Genomic DNA, 14,333 nt, shown 5'->3' with positions numbered 1-14,333 from the left:
ACTCTGGATCCTTTGGGGCACTCCTGGGTCCCCTCCTGAACTCCTGTGTCCTTTGGGGCACTCCTGGGTCCTCTCCTGAACTTCTGGGTCCGCTCCTGAACTCTTGGGTTACCCCCTGAACTCCTAGGTCCCCTCCTGAATTCTTCAGTCCCTCCCTGAACTCGTGGGCGGGTCCCCTCCTGAACTCGTGGGCGGGTCCCCTCCTGAACTCGTGGGCGGGTCCCCTCCTGAACTCGTGGGCGGGTCCCCTCCTGAACTCGTGGGCGGGTCCCCTCCTGAACTCCTGGGCGGGTCCCCTCCTGAACTCCTGGGCGGGTCCCCTCCTGAACTCCTGGCGGGTCCCCTCCCGAACTCTAGATCCTTTGGGGCACTCCTGGGTCCCCTCCTGAACTCCTGGGTGGGTCCCCTCCTGAACTCCTGGGTGGGTCCCCTCCTGAACTCCTGGGTGGGTCCCCTCCTGAACTCTTGGGTCCTTTGGGGCACTCCTGGGTCCCCTCAGAACTCCTGGGTTCCCCACTGAACTTTTGGGTCCTTTGGGGCACTCCTGGTCCCCCTCCTATACTCTTCGGTCCCCTCCTGAACTCCTGGGTCCCCTCCTGAACTCTTGGGTCCCCTCCTGAAATCTGGATCCTTTGGGGCACTCCTGCGTCCCCTCCTAAGCTCTTGGGTCCCTTGGAGAACTCTTGGGTCCGCTCAGAACTCCTGGGTTCACCCCTGAACTGCTGGGTCCTTTGGGGCTCTCCTGGGTCTCCTCAGTACTCTTTGGTTTGCCCCTGAAACCCTGGGTCCGCCCCTGAACTCCTGGGTCATTTGGGGCACTGCTGGGTCTCCTCCCGAACTCCTGGGCGGGTCCCCTCCCGAACTCCTGGGCGGCTCCCCTCCCGAACTCCTGATCTCTTGGGTCCGCTCCAGAACTCCTGGGTCCCCTCCTGAACTCTGGATCCTCTGGGGCACTCCTGGGTCCACTCCTGAACTCTGGATCCTTTGGGGCACTCATGGTCCCTCTCCTGAACTCCTGAATGGGTCCCCTCAGAACTCCTGGGTCCCCTCCTGAGGTCCTGGGTGGGTCCTGCCATGAAGTCCTGGGTGGGTCCCGCCATGAAGTCCTGGGTGGGTCCCTCCTGAACTCTTGGGTCCCCTCCTGAACTCTGGATCCTTTGGGGCACTCCTGGGTCCCCTCCTGAACCCTGGATCCTTTGGGGCACTCCTGGGTTCCCCCCTGAACTCCTGGGTCCTTTGGGGCACTGCTGGTCCCCTCCTGAACTCCTGGTTGGGTCCCCTCCTGAACTCCTGGGTGGGTCCCCTCCTGAACTCCTGGGTCCCACACTGAACTCCTGGGTCCTTTGGGGCACTCCTGGTCCCCCTCCTGAACTCCTGAATGGGTCCCTCCTGAACTCCTGGGTGGGTCCCCTCCTGAACTCCTGGGTGGGTCCCCTCCTGAACTCCTGGGTGGGTCCCCTCCTGAACTCTTGGGTACTTTGAGGCACTCCTGGGTCCCCTCAGAACACCTGGGTTCCCCCCTGAACTCCTGGGTGCTTTGGGGCATTCCTGGGTCCCCTCCTGAACTCCTGGGTCCTATCCTGAACTCTTGGGTTAGCCCCTGAACTCCTAGGTCCCCTCCTGAATACTTCAGTCCCTCCCTGAACTCCGGGTCCCCTCCTGAACTCCTGGGCGGGTCCCCTCCTGAACTCCTGGGCGGGTCCCCTCCTGAACTCCTGGGCGGGTCCCCTCCTGATCTCTGGATCCTTTGGGGCACTCCTGGGTCCCCTCCTGAACTCCTGGATCCTTTGGTGAACTCTTGGGTCCCCTCAGAACTCCTGGGGTCCTTTGGGGCACTCCTGGGTCCCCTCCTGAACTCTTGGGTCCCCTTCTAAGCTCTTGGGTCCCACCTTGAACTCCTGGGTCCCCTCCTGAACTCCTTGGTCCTTTGGGGCATTCCTGGGTCCCCTTTCGAACTCCTGTGTGGGTCCCCTTGCGAACTCCTGTATCCCCTCCTGAACTCTGGGGTCCTTTGGGGCACTCCTGGGTCCCATCAGAACTCCTGGGTTCCCTCCTGAACTCTGGATCCTTTGGGGCACTCCTGGGTCCCCTCCTGAACTCCTGTGTCCTTTGGGGCACTCCTGGGTCCTCTCCTGAACTTCTGGGTCCGCTCCTGAACTCTTGGGTTACCCCCTGAACTCCTAGGTCCCCTCCTGAATTCTTCAGTCCCTCCCTGAACTCGTGGGCGGGTCCCCTCCTGAACTCGTGGGCGGGTCCCCTCCTGAACTCGTGGGCGGGTCCCCTCCTGAACTCGTGGGCGGGTCCCCTCCTGAACTCCTGGGCGGGTCCCCTCCTGAACTCCTGGGCGGGTCCCCTCCTGAACTCCTGGCGGGTCCCCTCCCGAACTCTAGATCCTTTGGGGCACTCCTGGGTCCCCTCCTGAACTCCTGGGTGGGTCCCCTCCTGAACTCCTGGGTGGGTCCCCTCCTGAACTCCTGGGTGGGTCCCCTCCTGAACTCTTGGGTCCTTTGGGGCACTCCTGGGTCCCCTCAGAACTCCTGGGTTCCCCACTGAACTTTTGGGTCCTTTGGGGCACTCCTGGTCCCCCTCCTATACTCTTCGGTCCCCTCCTGAACTCCTGGGTCCCCTCCTGAACTCTTGGGTCCCCTCCTGAAATCTGGATCCTTTGGGGCACTCCTGCGTCCCCTCCTAAGCTCTTGGGTCCCTTGGAGAACTCTTGGGTCCGCTCAGAACTCCTGGGTTCACCCCTGAACTGCTGGGTCCTTTGGGGCTCTCCTGGGTCTCCTCAGTACTCTTTGGTTTGCCCCTGAAACCCTGGGTCCGCCCCTGAACTCCTGGGTCATTTGGGGCACTGCTGGGTCTCCTCCCGAACTCCTGGGCGGGTCCCCTCCCGAACTCCTGGGCGGCTCCCCTCCCGAACTCCTGATCTCTTGGGTCCGCTCCAGAACTCCTGGGTCCCCTCCTGAACTCTGGATCCTCTGGGGCACTCCTGGGTCCACTCCTGAACTCTGGATCCTTTGGGGCACTCATGGTCCCTCTCCTGAACTCCTGAATGGGTCCCCTCAGAACTCCTGGGTCCCCTCCTGAGGTCCTGGGTGGGTCCTGCCATGAAGTCCTGGGTGGGTCCCGCCATGAAGTCCTGGGTGGGTCCCTCCTGAACTCTTGGGTCCCCTCCTGAACTCTGGATCCTTTGGGGCACTCCTGGGTCCCCTCCTGAACCCTGGATCCTTTGGGGCACTCCTGGGTTCCCCCCTGAACTCCTGGGTCCTTTGGGGCACTGCTGGTCCTCTCCTGAACTCCTGGTTGGGTCCCCTCCTGAACTCCTGGGTGGGTCCCCTCCTGAACTCCTGGGTGGGTCCCCTCCTGAACTCCTGGGTCCCACACTGAACTCCTGGGTCCTTTGGGGCACTCCTGGTCCCCCTCCTGAACTCCTGAATGGGTCCCTCCTGAACTCCTGGGTGGGTCCCGCCATGAAGTCCTGGGTGGGTCCCGCCATGAAGTCCTGGGTGGGTCCCGCCATGAAGTCCTGGGTGGGTCCCGCCATGAAGTCCTTGGTCCCCTCCTGAACTCTGGATCCTTTGGGGCACTACTGGGTCCCCCCCCTGAACTCCTGGGTCCTTTGGGGCACTGCTGGGTCCCCTCCTGAACTCCTGGGTGGGTCCCCTCCTGACCTCCTGGGTGGGTCCCCTCCTGAACTCCTGGGTCCCCTCAGAACTCCTGGGTTCCCCACTGAACTCCTGGGTCCTTTGGGGCACTCCTGGTCCCCCTTAAGCTCTTGGGTCCTTTGGGGAACTCTTGGGTCCCCTCAGAACTCCTGGGTTCACCCCTGAACTCCTGGGTCCTTTGGGGCACTCCTGGGTCTCCTCAGTACTCTTGGGTTCCCCCCTAAACTCCTGGGTCCTTTGGGGCACTGCTGGGTCCCCTCCTGAAGTCCTGGGCGGGTCCCCTCCCCAAGTCCTGGGCGGGTCCCCTCCTGAACTCTGGATCCTTTGGGGCACTCCTGGGTCCCCTCCTGAACTCCTGGGTCCCCTCTGAACTCCTGTGTTCCCCCATGAACTCCTGGGTCCTTTGCGGCACTGCTGGGTCCCCTCCTGAACTCCTGGGTGGGTCCCCTCCTGAACTCCTGGGTCCTTTGGGGAACTGCTGGGTCCCCTTTCGAACTCCTGTGTGGGTCCCCTACCGAACTCCTGGGTCCCCTCCTGAACTCTGGGGTCCTGTGGGGCACTCCTGGGTCCCATCAGAACTCCTGGGTTCCCTCCTGAACTCTGGATCTTTTGGGGCACTCCTGGGTCCCCTCCTGAACTCTGGGGTCCTTTGGGGCACTCCTGGGTCCCATCAGAACTCCTGGGTTCCCTCCTGAACTCTGGATCCTTTGGGGTACTCCTGGGTTCCCCCCTGAACTCCTGGGTCCTTTGGGGCACTGCTGAGTCCCCTCCCGAAGTCCCGGGCGGGTCCCCTCCCGAACTCCTGGGCGGGTTTCCTCCCGAACTCCTGGGGGGGTCCCCTCCCGAACTCCTTGGTCCCCTCCTGAACTCCTGGGTCTTTTGGGGCACTGCTGGGTCCCCTCCTGAACTCTGGATCCTTCGGGGCACTCCTGGGTCCCCTCCTGAACTCCTGGGTCTTTTGGGGCACTCCTGGTCCCCCTCCTGAACTCCTGAATGGGTCCCCTCAGAACTCCTGGGTCCCCTCCTGAGGTCCTGGGTGGGTCCCGCCATGAAGTCCTGGGTGGGTCCCTCCGGAACTTTGGATCCTTTGGGGCACTCTTGGGTCCTCTCCTGAACTCCTGGGTCATTTGGGGCACTCCTGGGTCCTCTCCTGAACTCCTGGGTCCGCTCCTGAACTCTTGGGTTACCCCCTGAACTCCTGGGTTCCCTCCTGAACTCCTGGGTCCCCTCCTGAACTCCTGGGTCTTTTGGGACACTCCTGGGTCCCCTCCTGAACTTCTGGGTCTTTTGGGGCACTCCTGGTCCCCCTCCTGAACTCCTGAATGGATCCCCTCAGAACTCCTGGGTCCCCTCCTGAGGTCCTGGGTGGGTCCCGCCATGAAATCCTGGGTGGGTCCCTCCTGAACTCTTGGGTGCCCTCCTGAACTTTGGATCCTTTGGGGCACTCTTGGGTCCCTTCCTGAACTCCTGGGTCATTTGGGGCACTCCTGGGTCCTCTCCTGAACTCCTGGGTCCGCTCCTGAACTCTTGGGTTACCCCCTGAACTCCTAGGTCCCCTCCTGAATTCTTCAGTCCCTCCCTGAACTCCCGGTCTCCTCCTGAACTCCTGGGCGGGTCCCTCCTGAACTCCTAGGTGGGTCCCGTCCTGAACTCTCGATCCTTTGAGGCACTCCTGGGTCCCCTCCTGAACTCTGGATCCTTTGGGGCACTCCTGGGCTCCCCCCTGAACTCCTGAGTCCTTTGGGGCACTGCTGGGTCCCCTCCTGAACTCCGGGGCGGGTCCCCTCCTGAACTCCGGGGCGGGTCCCCTACTGATCTCTTGGGTCCGCTCCAGAACTCCTGGGTCCCCTCCTGAACTCTGGATCCTCTGGGGCACTCCTGGGTCCCCTCCTGAACTCTGGATCTTTTAGGGCACTCATGGTCCCTCTCCTGAACTCCTGAATGGGTCCCCTCAGAACTCCTGGGTCCCCTCCTGAACTCCTGGGTGGGTCCCCTCCTGAACTCCTGGGTGGGTCCCGCCATGAAGTCCTGGGTCCCCCCCTGAACTCTGGATCCTTTGGGGCACTCCTGGGTCCCCTCCTGAACGCTGGATCCTTTGGGGCACTCCTGGGTCCCCTCCTGAACTCTGGATCCTTTGGGGCACTCCTGGGTTCCCCCCTGAACTCCTGGGTCCTTTGGGGCACTGCTGGGTCCCCTCCTGAACTCCTGGGTGGGTCCCCTCCTGAACTCCTGGGTGGGTCCCCTCGTGATCTCTTGGGTGCCCTCCTGAACTCTTGGGTCCTTTGGGGCACTCCTGGGTCCCCCCCCGGAACTCCTGGGTTCCCCACTGAACTCCTGGGTCCTTTGGGGCACTCCTGATCCCGCTCCTGAACTCCTGGGTCCCCTCCTGAACTCTAGATCCTTTGGGGCACTCCTGCCTACTCTCCTTAGTTTTTGGGTCCTTTGGGGATCTCTTGGGTCCCCTCAGAATTCCTGGGTTCACCCCTGAACTCCTGGGTCCTTTGGGACACTCCTGGGTCTCCTCAGTACTCTTGGGTTCCCCCCTGAACTCCTGGGTCATTTGGGGCACTGCTGGGTCCCCTCCCGAACTCCTGGGTGGGTCCCCTCCCGAACTCCTGGGTTCCCCCCTGAACTCCTGGGTCCTTTGGGGCATTCCTGGGTCCCCTCCTGTACTCTGGATCCTTTGGGGCACTCCTGGGTCCTCTCCTGAACTCTTGGGTTACTTCCTGAACTCCTAGGTCCTCTCCTGAATTCTTCAGTCCCTCCCTGAACTCGTGGGCGGGTCCCTCCCTGAACTCGTGGGCGGGTCCCTCCCTGAACTCGTGGGCGGGTCCCCTCCTGAACTCCTGGGCGGGTCCCCTCCTGAACTCCTGGGCGGGTCCCCTCCTGAACTCCTGGGCGGGTCCCCTCCTGAACTCCTGTGTGGGTCCCCTCCTGAACTCCTGGGTGGGTCCCCTCCTGAACTCCTGGGTGGGTCCTCTCCTGAACTCCTGGGTGGGTCCCCTCCTGAACTCTTGGGTCCTTTGGGGCACTCCTGGGTCCCCTCAGAACTCCTGGGTTCCCCACTGAACTTTTGGGTCCTTTGGGGCACTCCTGGTCACCCTCCTTTACTCTTCGGTCCCCTCCTGAACTCCTGGGTCCCCTCCTGAACTCTTGGGTCCCCTCCTGAAATCTGGATCCTTTGGGGCACTCCTGCGTCCCCTCCTAAGCTCTTGGGTCCCTTGGAGAACTCTTGGGTCCGCTCAGAACTCCTGGGTTCACCCCTGAACTGCTGGGTCCTTTGGGGCTCTCCTGGGTCTCCTCAGTACTCTTGGGTTTGCCCCTGAACTCCTGGGTCCGCCCCTGAACTCCTGGGTCATTTGGGGCACTGCTGGGTCCCCTCCCGAACTCCTGGGCGGGTCCCCTCCCGAACTCCTGGGCGGCTCCCCTCCCGAACTCCTGATCTCTTGGGTCCGCTCCAGAACTCCTGGGTCCCCTCCTGAGCTCTGGATCCTCTGGGGCACTCCTGGGTCCCCTCCTGAACTCTGGATCCTTTGGGGCACTCATGGTCCCTCTCCTGAACTCCTGAATGGGTCCTCTCAGAACTCCTGGGTCCCCTCCTGAGGTCCTGGGTGGGTCCTGCCATGAAGTCCTGGGTGGGTCCCTCCTGAACTCTTGGGTCCCCTCCTGAACTCTGGATCCTTTGGGGCACTCCTGGGTCCCCTCCTGAACCCTGGATCCATTGGGGCACTCCTGGGTCCCCTCCTGAACCCTGGATCCTTTGGGGCACTCCTGGGTTCCCCCCTGAACTCCTGGGTCCTTTGGGGCACTGCTGGGTCCCCTCCTGAACTCCTGGGTGGGTCCCCTCCTGAACTCCTGGGTGGGTCCCCTCCTGAACTTTTGGGTCCCACACTGAACTCCTGGGTCCTTTGGGGCACTCCTGGTCCCCCTCCTGAACTCCTGAATGGGTCCCTCCTGAACTCCTGGGTGGGTCCCGCCATGAAGTCCTGGGTGGGTCCCGCCATGAAGTCCTGGGTCCCCCCCTGAACGCTGGATCCTTTGGGGCACTCCTGGGTCCCCTCCTGAACGCTGTATCCTTTGGGGCACTCCTGGGTCCACTCCTGAACTCTGGATCCTTTGGGGCACTCCTGGGTCCCCCCCTGAACTCCTGGGTTCTTTTGGGCACTGCTGGGTCCCCTCCCGACGTCCTGGGAGGGTCCCCTCCCGAAGTCCTGGGCGGGTCCCCTCCTGAACTCTGGATCCTTTGGGGCACTCCTGGGTCCCCTCCTGAACTCCTGGGTCCCCTCCTGAACTCCTGGGTCCCCTCTGAACTCCTGTGTTCCCCCATGAACTCCTGGGTCCTTTGCGGCACTGCTGGGTCCCCTCCTGAACTCCTGGGTGGGTCCCCTCCCGAACTCCTGGGTCTTTTGGGGCACTGCTGGGTCCCCTCCTGAACTCCTGGGTGGGTCCCCTCCTGAACTCTGGATCCTTTGGGGCACTCCTGGGTCCCCTCCTGAACTCCTGGGTCTTTTGGGGCACTCCTGGTCCCCCTCCTGAACTCCTGAATGGGTCCCCTCAGAACTCCTGGGTCCCCTCCTGAGGTCCTGGGTGGGTCCCTCCTGAACTTTGAATCCTTTGGGGCACTCTTGGGTCCCCTCCTGAACTCCTGGGTCATTTGGGGCACTCCTGGGTCCTCTCCTGAACTCCTGGGTCCGCTCCTGAACTCCTAGGTCCCCTCCTGAATTCTTCAGTCCCTCCCTGAACTCGTGGGCGGGTCCCCTCCTGAACTCGTGGGCGGGTCCCCTCCTGAACTCGTGGGCGGGTCCCCTCCTGAACTCCTGGGCGGGTCCCCTCCTGAACTCTGGATCCTTTGGGGCACTCCTGGGTCCCCTCCTGAACTCCTGTGTGGGTCCCCTCCTGAACTCCTGGGTGGGTCCCCTCCTGAACTTCTGGGTGGGTCCCCTCCTGAACTCCTGGGTGGGTCCCCTCCTGAACTCTTGGGTCCTTTGGGGCACTCCTGGGTCCCCTCAGAACTCCTGGGTTCCCCACCGAACTTTTGGGTCCTTTGGGGCACTCCTGGTCACCCTCCTTTACTCTTCGGTCCCCTCCTGAACTCCTGGGTCCCCTCCTGAACTCTTGGGTCCCCTCCTGAAATCTGGATCCTTTGGGGCACTCCTGCGTCCCCTCCTAACCTCTTGGGTCCCTTGGAGAACTCTTGGGTCCGCTCAGAACTCCTGGGTTCACCCCTGAACTGCTGGGTCCTTTGGGCTCTCCTGGGTCTCCTCAGTACTCTTGGGTTTGCCCCTGAACTCCTGGGTCCGCCCCTGAACTCCTGGGTCATTTGGGGCACTGCTGGGTCCCCTCCCGAACTCCTGGGTGGGTCCCCTCCTGAACTCTGGATCTTTTAGGGCACTCATGGTCCCTCTCCTGAACTCCTGAATGGGTCCCCTCAGAACTCCTGGGTCCCCTCCTGAACTCCTGGGTGGGTCCCCTCCTGAACTCCTGGGTGGGTCCCGCCTTGAAGTCCTGGGTGGGTCCCGCCATGAAGTCCTGGGTCCCCCCCTGAACGCTGGATCCTTTGGGGCACTCCTGGGTCCCCTCCTGAACGCTTGATCCTTTGGGGCACTCCTGGGTCCCCTCCTGAACTCTGGATCCTTTGGGGCACTCCTGGGTTCCCCCCTGAACTCCGGGGTCCTTTGGGGCACTGCTGGGTCCCCTCCTGAACTCCTGGGTGGGTCCCCTCCTGAACTCCTGGGTGGGTCCCCTCGTGATCTCTTGGGTGCCCTCCTGAACTCTTGGGTCCTTTGGGGCACTCCTGGGTCCCCTCAGAACTCCTGGGTTCCCCACTGAACTCCTGGGTCCTTTGGGGCACTCCTGATCCCGCTCCTGAACTCCTGGGTCCCCTCCTGAACTCTAGATCCTTTGGGGCACTCCTGCCTACTCTCCTTAGTTTTTGGGTCCTTTGGGGATCTCTTGGGTCCCCTCAGAATTCCTGGGTTCACCCCTGAACTCCTGGGTCCTTTGGGACACTCCTGGGTCTCCTCAGTACTCTTGGGTTCCCCCCTGAACTCCTGGGTCATTTGGGGCACGGCTGGGTCCCCTCCCGAACTCCTGGGTGGGTCCCCTCCCGAACTCCTGGGTTCCCCCCTGAACTCCTGGGTCCTTTGGGGCATTCCTGGGTCCCCTCCTGAACTCTGGATCCTTTGGGGCACTCCTGGGTCCTCTCCTGAACTCTTGGGTTACTTCCTGAACTCCTAGGTCCCCTCCTGAATTCTTCAGTCCCTCCCTGAACTCGTGGGCGGGTCCCCTCCTGAACTCGTGGGCGGGTCCCCTCCTGAACTCGTGGGCGGGTCCCCTCCTGAACTCGTGGGCGGGTCCCCTCCTGAACTCGTGGGCGGGTCCCCTCCTGAACTCTGGATCCTTTGGGGCACTCCTGGGTCCCCTCCTGAACTCCTGTGTGGGTCCCCTCCTGAACTTCTGGGTGGGTCCCCTCCTGAACTCCTGGGTGGGTCCCCTCCTGAACTCTTGGGTCCTTTGGGGCACTCCTGGGTCCCCTCAGAACTCCTGGGTTCCCCACTGAACTTTTGGGTCCTTTGGGGCACTCCTGGTCCCCCTCCTTTACTCTTCGGTCCCCTCCTGAACTCCTGGGTCCCCTCCTGAACTCTTGGGTCCCCTCCTGAAATCTGGATCCTTTGGGGCACTCCTGCGTCCCCTCCTAAGCTCTTGGGTCCCTTGGAGAACTCTTGGGTCCGCTCAGATCTCCTGGGTTCACCCCTGAACTGCTGGGTCCTTTGGGGCTCTCCTGGGTCTCTTCAGTACTCTTGGGTTTGCCCCTGAACTCCTGGGTCCGCCCCTGAACTCCTGGGTCATTTGGGGCAATGCTGGGTCCCCTCCCGAACTCCTGGGCGGCTCCCCTCCCGAACTCCTGGGCGGCTCCCCTCCCGAACTCCTGATCTCTTGGGTCCGCTCCAGAACTCCTGGGTCCCCTCCTGAACTCTGGATCCTCTGGGGCACTCCTGGCTCCCCTCCTGAACTCTGGATCCTTTGGGGCACTCATGGTCCCTCTCCTGAACTCCTGAATGGGTCCCCTCAGAACTCCTGGGTCCCCTCCTGAGGTCCTGGGTGGGTCCTGCCATGAAGTCCTGGGTGGGTCCCGCCATGAAGTCCTGGGTGGGTCCCTCCTGAACTCTTGGCTCCCCTCCTGAACTCTGGATCCTTTGGGGCACTCCTGGGTCCCCTCCTGAACCCTGGATCCTTTGGGGCACTCCTGGGTTCCCCCCTGAACTCCTGGGTCATTTGGGGCACTGCTGGGTCCCCTCCCGAACTCCTGGGTGGGTCCCCTCCCGAACTCCTGGGTTCCCCCCTGAACTCCTGGGTCCTTTGGGGCATTCCTGGGTCCCCTCCTGTACTCTGGATCCTTTGGGGCACTCCTGGGTCCTCTCCTGAACTCTTGGGTTACTTCCTGAACTCCTAGGTCCTCTCCTGAATTCTTCAGTCCCTCCCTGAATTCGTGGGCGGGTCCCTCCCTGAACTCGTGGGCGGGTCCCTCCCTGAACTCGTGGGCGGGTCCCCTCCTGAACTCCTGGGCGGGTCCCCTCCTGAACTCCTGGGCGGGTCCCCTCCTGAACTCCTGGGCGGGTCCCCTCCTGAACTCCTGTGTGGGTCCCCTCCTGAACTCCTGTGTGGGTCCCCTCCTGAACTCCTGGGTGGGTCCCCTCCTGAACTCCTGGGTGGGTCCTCTCCTGAACTCCTGGGTGGGTCCCCTCCTGAACTCTTGGGTCCTTTGGGGCACTCCTGGGTCCCCTCAGAACTCCTGGGTTCCCCACTGAACTTTTGGGTCCTTTGGGGCACTCCTGGTCACCCTCCTTTACTCTTCGGTCCCCTCCTGAACTCCTGGGTCCCCTCCTGAACTCTTGGGTCCCCTCCTGAAATCTGGATCCTTTGGGGCACTCCTGCGTCCCCTCCTAAGCTCTTGGGTCCCTTGGAGAACTCTTGGGTCCGCTCAGAACTCCTGGGTTCACCCCTGAACTGCTGGGTCCTTTGGGGCTCTCCTGGGTCTCCTCAGTACTCTTGGGTTTGCCCCTGAACTCCTGGGTCCGCCCCTGAACTCCTGGGTCATTTGGGGCACTGCTGGGTCCCCTCCCGAACTCCTGGGCGGGTCCCCTCCCGAACTCCTGGGCGGCTCCCCTCCCGAACTCCTGATCTCTTGGGTCCGCTCCAGAACTCCTGGGTCCCCTCCTGAGCTCTGGATCCTCTGGGGCACTCCTGGGTCCCCTCCTGAACTCTGGATCCTTTGGGGCACTCATGGTCCCTCTCCTGAACTCCTGAATGGGTCCTCTCAGAACTCCTGGGTCCCCTCCTGAGGTCCTGGGTGGGTCCTGCCATGAAGTCCTGGGTGGGTCCCTCCTGAACTCTTGGGTCCCCTCCTGAACTCTGGATCCTTTGGGGCACTCCTGGGTCCCCTCCTGAACCCTGGATCCATTGGGGCACTCCTGGGTCCCCTCCTGAACCCTGGATCCTTTGGGGCACTCCTGGGTTCCCCCCTGAACTCCTGGGTCCTTTGGGGCACTGCTGGGTCCCCTCCTGAACTCCTGGGTGGGTCCCCTCCTGAACTCCTGGGTGGGTCCCCTCCTGAACTTTTGGGTCCCACACTGAACTCCTGGGTCCTTTGGGGCACTCCTGGTCCCCCTCCTGAACTCCTGAATGGGTCCCTCCTGAACTCCTGGGTGGGTCCCGCCATGAAGTCCTGGGTGGGTCCCGCCATGAAGTCCTGGGTCCCCCCCTGAACGCTGGATCCTTTGGGGCACTCCTGGGTCCCCTCCTGAACGCTGTATCCTTTGGGGCACTCCTGGGTCCACTCCTGAACTCTGGATCCTTTGGGGCACTCCTGGGTCCCCCCCTGAACTCCTGGGTTCTTTTGGGCACTGCTGGGTCCCCTCCCGACGTCCTGGGAGGGTCCCCTCCCGAAGTCCTGGGCGGGTCCCCTCCTGAACTCTGGATCCTTTGGGGCACTCCTGGGTCCCCTCCTGAACTCCTGGGTCCCCTCCTGAACTCCTGGGTCCCCTCTGAACTCCTGTGTTCCCCCATGAACTCCTGGGTCCTTTGCGGCACTGCTGGGTCCCCTCCTGAACTCCTGGGTGGGTCCCCTCCCGAACTCCTGGGTCTTTTGGGGCACTGCTGGGTCCCCTCCTGAACTCCTGGGTGGGTCCCCTCCTGAACTCTGGATCCTTTGGGGCACTCCTGGGTCCCCTCCTGAACTCCTGGGTCTTTTGGGGCACTCCTGGTCCCCCTCCTGAACTCCTGAATGGGTCCCCTCAGAACTCCTGGGTCCCCTCCTGAGGTCCTGGGTGGGTCCCTCCTGAACTTTGAATCCTTTGGGGCACTCTTGGGTCCCCTCCTGAACTCCTGGGTCATTTGGGGCACTCCTGGGTCCTCTCCTGAACTCCTGGGTCCGCTCCTGAACTCCTAGGTCCCCTCCTGAATTCTTCAGTCCCTCCCTGAACTCGTGGGCGGGTCCCCTCCTGAACTCGTGGGCGGGTCCCCTCCTGAACTCGTGGGCGGGTCCCCTCCTGAACTCCTGGGCGGGTCCCCTCCTGAACTCTGGATCCTTTGGGGCACTCCTGGGTCCCCTCCTGAACTCCTGTGTGGGTCCCCTCCTGAACTCCTGGGTGGGTCCCCTCCTGAACTTCTGGGTGGGTCCCCTCCTGAACTCCTGGGTGGGTCCCCTCCTGAACTCTTGGGTCCTTTGGGGCACTCCTGGGTCCCCTCAGAACTCCTGGGTTCCCCACCGAACTTTTGGGTCCTTTGGGGCACTCCTGGTCACCCTCCTTTACTCTTCGGTCCCCTCCTGAACTCCTGGGTCCCCTCCTGAACTCTTGGGTCCCCTCCTGAAATCTGGATCCTTTGGGGCACTCCTGCGTCCCCTCCTAACCTCTTGGGTCCCTTGGAGAACTCTTGGGTCCGCTCAGAACTCCTGGGTTCACCCCTGAACTGCTGGGTCCTTTGGGCTCTCCTGGGTCTCCTCAGTACTCTTGGGTTTGCCCCTGAACTCCTGGGTCCGCCCCTGAACTCCTGGGTCATTTGGGGCACTGCTGGGTCCCCTCCCGAACTCCTGGGTGGGTCCCCTCCTGAACTCTGGATCTTTTAGGGCACTCATGGTCCCTCTCCTGAACTCCTGAATGGGTCCCCTCAGAACTCCTGGGTCCCCTCCTGAACTCCTGGGTGGGTCCCCTCCTGAACTCCTGGGTGGGTCCCGCCTTGAAGTCCTGGGTGGGTCCCGCCATGAAGTCCTGGGTCCCCCCCTGAACGCTGGATCCTTTGGGGCACTCCTGGGTCCCCTCCTGAACGCTTGATCCTTTGGGGCACTCCTGGGTCCCCTCCTGAACTCTGGATCCTTTGGGGCACTCCTGGGTTCCCCCCTGAACTCCGGGGTCCTTTGGGGCACTGCTGGGTCCCCTCCTGAACTCCTGGGTGGGTCCCCTCCTGAACTCCTGGGTGGGTCCCCTCGTGATCTCTTGGGTGCCCTCCTGAACTCTTGGGTCCTTTGGGGCACTCCTGGGTCCCCTCAGAACTCCTGGGTTCCCCACTGAACTCCTGGGTCCTTTGGGGCACTCCTGATCCCGCTCCTGAACTCCTGGGTCCCCTCCTGAACTCTAGATCCTTTGGGGCACTCCTGCCTACTCTCCTTAG

This window comes from Patagioenas fasciata, chromosome 7 (genome assembly GCF_037038585.1).
Source record: "Patagioenas fasciata isolate bPatFas1 chromosome 7, bPatFas1.hap1, whole genome shotgun sequence".
Lineage (NCBI taxonomy): Eukaryota > Metazoa > Chordata > Aves > Columbiformes > Columbidae > Patagioenas > Patagioenas fasciata.
This window is presented reverse-complemented; position numbering follows the sequence as displayed.